We start from the raw sequence: 4981 nt of genomic DNA, 5'->3' as shown, positions 1-4981 counted from the left end.
TGGAACAGTGCTCAACCAACTGAGCCACTCCGGTTGGTCAGGTTCTCACATTTTATTTAAAAATTCTGCATACAAAATCAAACAGTCTTTATGAAACCATTTTGGCACTTTTCCTTGCAGAAAGCACTTAGAGAGAATTGCCATTAAATGGACAATATGCTGTGGAGTGATTGCCAATGGTATAGACCTCTTTTCCAATAAAGAGTAAATGAGAATGCTAGCCCTGGTAGTGGTGTGGAGAAGGTTGAAAAATTACTGTGGTTATTAGAAATTGGGTTGGAAAACAGTAGTTCAGTGTATCATCTGACAACATGACTTCTTCACTAACTACTTTATATTCTCTTTTATGCAGCACTTTGTCTCATACAGAGGATTTTGTAAAAATTAGGAAAATGGCTATGATGCAAAGTGAAAAATGTAGGACAGGAGTTTGGAACATTTATTTCTAGAACCCATTGTGATAAGATATTTGTGTGTGGATCAAAATTAAAAGGGATTCTAGGTGTGTCTATTTAATTTTTAGGTTTTTGCCTGGTGTTTTTGAATGCATACTATTTTGATAAATGATATGATGAGTAAAAATTGGTCAAAAGCAAGCAAGAAAGATTTATTTTCATTTCCTTTGACCATTTAGGAAAGACCAGACAGCCAGATAACAGAGATTCCTCAGGGTTCTGAAGTTTCCATAGGATTACTATGATTAGGACACTTGGGTAGAACCTAGAGTTCTCAGGAATATTCCTCATTGAAAATAAAATATTTTCATGGGAATATGGTACTGGAAGTTTAGGCCAGGAAGGATTTTATGTATTGGGACTGAGTTGCATGGGCAGTGTAAGAACAGGTGGGCTTCTCTGTCTCCCTTCCACCCCCATATAGATTGTCTTTTTTCTTTGAAATATGTTTCTTTTTAATATATTTTTATTGATTTCAGAGAGGAAGGGAAAGGGAGAGAAAGATAGAAACATCAATGATGAGAGAGAATCATTGATTAGTTGCCTCCTGCAAGCACCACACTGGGGATTGACCTTGCAACCCGGGCATGTGTCCTTGACCAGAATCGAACCCAGGACCCTTTAGTCCACAGGCCGACGTTCTATCCAACTGAGCCAAACCAGCTGGGCCGAAATATGTTTCTTAATATGAGAGTGTTCTGAATGTGAAGGCACTGCCCTGGCTAAGTGCTCATCACCTAAATTAAGCGAGGTAAGATTGGTAGCTTCTCATTTATTTTTTTCCCCCTTAGATTTGGTTCACATGTCTTTCTGGCCTTTCCTCCTAAATCATGAATTTTAATTCTGTGGATTATGGACCTGGAATCTCTAATCCCAGAGTTAATTAAAAACATGATCTTGACAGTTGAAGTGAGAATAGAGGTAAATTCCCTGGAGAAAGAAAAGGCTAAAGTGACATCTAATAAGGGGTTTTCCTTGTAAAATTATGTCCCTAAGACATGACTCTAACTGGAGCCATCTCTGAGGATTAAGTCAGAGGGTGAAACACACCTGGTAGTGAATGAATTTCTGGGAGAACAAGTGTTAATGGCTGGAAAACTGGCTCCTCACCCCAAGAGAATCTTCAGTTAGTCCATAACTGTACAGATAGTGGGACAGCAGGGATTCTCCATGCATTGCCTTTTGGAGAGAACATAAAATTGTGAAAATTCTTTTTTTTTTTCCCCTCACGTCAATGAAAATTCTAAGTTAGAAAAAAAAAATCCTAAGTTAGCAATGGGGCATTATTAGCCACCTCCCCCATTATTATCTCTCTACATATAAAAGGCTAAGTGACCATCCATCTGATCAGTAGCTATGACGCACACTAACCACCAGGGGGCAGACGCTCAACACAGGAGCTGCCGAGTTGCAGTAACTTGGCAGTGGCGGTTCTTAGGTGATGCACCCCAGAACCAGAGAGGAGGGAGCTCTATTCTGGGGTGTGTCACCCGAAAACCGCCCTCTTGCAACCCGGGAACCCTTAGGGGATGTTGGAGAGCCAGTTTCTTCTAGATCCCCGCAGGCCAGGCTGAGGTACCCCACCTGTCGGAGGGACCTCGCTCACCCCGCAGACGCCCTTTGAGCTGCAGTACCGCCCCAGGTGCAACCAGCTGGAGAGGGGCTTCGGGAGGTTGGCTCCAGGGCGTGTCCAGCCCCTCTTGCTCAGTCCCGTCCCACCGTCCACCTTCTAATTAATTTCCTTTTAATGTGCACATATCTGTGCACCGGAGCACTAGGTTTAGATAAAATTAATGCCAATGCTACATACAAGTGGATTATTTTCTCTGGGCACATTGAATTTTACTTTGAAGGCAAGGAACTATGATTTTACAAATACATCTAAAGCCAGATGGCCTAAGAAGGAGGACCCTGAAGATTTCAAGTTTGGGAAGTGATTTATTGCAAAGTAATCTCTTGAGTAAATGTTAAAATTTCATTGAAAATGAAGTTTCTGAAATGGCAAAAATTTTTTGAAGTGAGTATGTGTTTGGCTATGTGTGTGTTTTACTGGCCAGGTTGAATATGTGAGTCATCAGTGTCTATTATATATCAGTTCTTAGATGGTGATTTGTGGTTGCCAAGTGTTTTGATTAAGATAAATTCAGTAAATAAACAAAAATGTTAATTTCTGTCATTTTCCCAATATCCCTTTATAAGAAAGATAGTCTTTTTTTTTAATATATATTTTATTGATTTTTTACAGAGAGGAAGGGAGAGGGATAGAGAGTTAGAAACATCGATGAGAGAGAAATATTCATCAGCTGCCTCCTGAACACTCTCCACTGGGGATGTGCCCGCAACCAAGGCACATGCCCCCGACTGGAATCAACCCGGGTTCCACAGGCTGACGCTCCATACACTGAGCCAAACCAGTCAGGGCGAAAGATAGTCTTTTAATTAAAAAACGGTCAACCAAAAATGAAAAAAAGTTAAAGTGACAACATGCCAAAAATACGTAATTTAACTTCTGAACTTAAAACTTAGGGTTCAAAAAGGAAATTAATAACTTTCCTTTGATATGTATGACATATATAACGTGATATATCTCCCTTGCATTAAAATGGTCTGTGTAAAATTCACAAAATAAAATTTCACTTTGCCAGAGGCGTACACTGTATATACACATATACATATCTATATATCTACATTTATCTACATATGTATATATAATTTCTGTACATATATATAATTTTGCACATATATAATTATACATAAATATATAATTTTTTAATTTCTTTTTTGTAGGCCAAATTTTTTAACCATACTCTAGTAAAATTAGAAATAAATGAAAGGTGGCCAAAATGTTTTCAACTACTTGGATGTTAAGAAGTACTCTCCTAGAACCAATTGTGTTTTACTTTTCCCCCAGTTTTATTGGGATATAATTGACAAGTAGGAGTTTAAGGTGTACAGCATAATGACTTGACCAATATTGTGAAATGATTACCACACTTAGTTAACACTTATCATTTCATACAGATACCAAAAAAAGGGACAAAATGTTTTTTTCCTTGTGATGGGAATGCTTATGATTTTATTCCACACAGCAATGCTTTTTTCATATACACCTTTTGCATTTTTTTATTTCTTCTGGATTTTGTACTCAATATCATATATTCCATATGTCTTATTTAGTATCTTGATAAGCTAATCGTAACTAGGACTTGATCTTTTTTTAAAAAATCATTTTTCCAGTTTGTTGAAATAGGTTGCATGTGGACTCATTTTCTCTTTAGAAGATTTGATAAGTCACATCAATGAATAGCATTTGGCTCTTTAAAAATTATAGCAGCCCAGGTTCTTAGTTGGAAAGCACATGAGCCAGCTCTAGCAAATTGATTCAAAAAGGAGTTTATTGAAAGGATAGCAGGTGGCTCCAAGAATTGGCAAGAAAGACTATGTTCAGAGTTTTATAGACAGAAGCAATTGGCAGAATCATGCTACAGAGCCTATGAGAGTTCCTTAATGTTCCAAAAGTTCCTTAAGAAGCAGTAAGTTCCTTAATATATCTCTGCTTTGATTACTTCTAGTTCCACGTCTGGGGCAGGCACCTAGGTCTGGTGGAAGGTTGGGAAGCCAGGGACACTGGTGCTGGTGTTTCCTGGAGAGTCCATAGTGGTAGGTGGGCTCTACCTTCCACTCACTCAATGTGGGCCTGTGAGTCTTCCCCCCCCCCCCCCCCCCTCGCTCCCATGTCCCGCGTGGTTTAGGGTTCTGGTTCTGGAGGAGGCCGCACACAAATGAAAGAGACTAGACAAGAAAATATAAATTTGGGAATTGGGGGCCAGGCGGGAGCCCAGCTCAAGAGGAAGGACTGTGCTTTGCTCTGGCCTTGCTATCCCTTTTATTCAGGTTTTGGGATACACCCATAGCCTTTAGGCAGGCAATTCCAATAATAGTCAATCAGCAAGGATTTACATAAAACTAAAAGGTGGAAGTTGCTTCAGCTACCATTGTCTCAACTAAACATTGGGTGCAGAGCTCTGACCTTTCAGAGCTCAAGGTCTCCAGCCTTCTGGGTTCCTTGTCAACAGCTCTCTGCTAGTGAAGACAATGGATGGCTTCCAACATCTCCCCCGTTTCTTTTCTTTAGTAAATCTTGCATGGTGAATGCCGCCTGAAGGGTTCCAGTCCTCTTAAGACTCTTCATTCCGCATCTGCAGACTAGAAATAAGCATATGAGAACAAAAATGAGATAAGCAATTGTTATGCTGAGAGGCAAATGCAAGGACATCCAGTGAAAGGGATTAAATTATTTCATGTCCTTTTTAAATTGCTGCTATACATTCAAAGAATTAGTTTGTAAGTTTGCTTGGGATAATTGTAATTCTAAAATATCAAGAGTTGTGTTACCTTTGTCTCCAAGCACCAAGAAGATGATTTTTTATTGATTCCCAAGGGTGCAAGGTACTATTATAGGTAACAGGGGTAACACAAATCTGGGGAAAATTATAATGACATTGTAAGGATATTCTTTGCTCTAG

Source organism: Cnephaeus nilssonii (genome assembly GCF_951640355.1).
Source record: "Cnephaeus nilssonii genome assembly, chromosome: 20".
Classification (NCBI taxonomy): Eukaryota; Metazoa; Chordata; class Mammalia; order Chiroptera; family Vespertilionidae; genus Cnephaeus; species Cnephaeus nilssonii.
The sequence above is the reverse complement of the archived record's forward strand: the minus strand, read 5'-3'. Positions refer to the sequence as shown.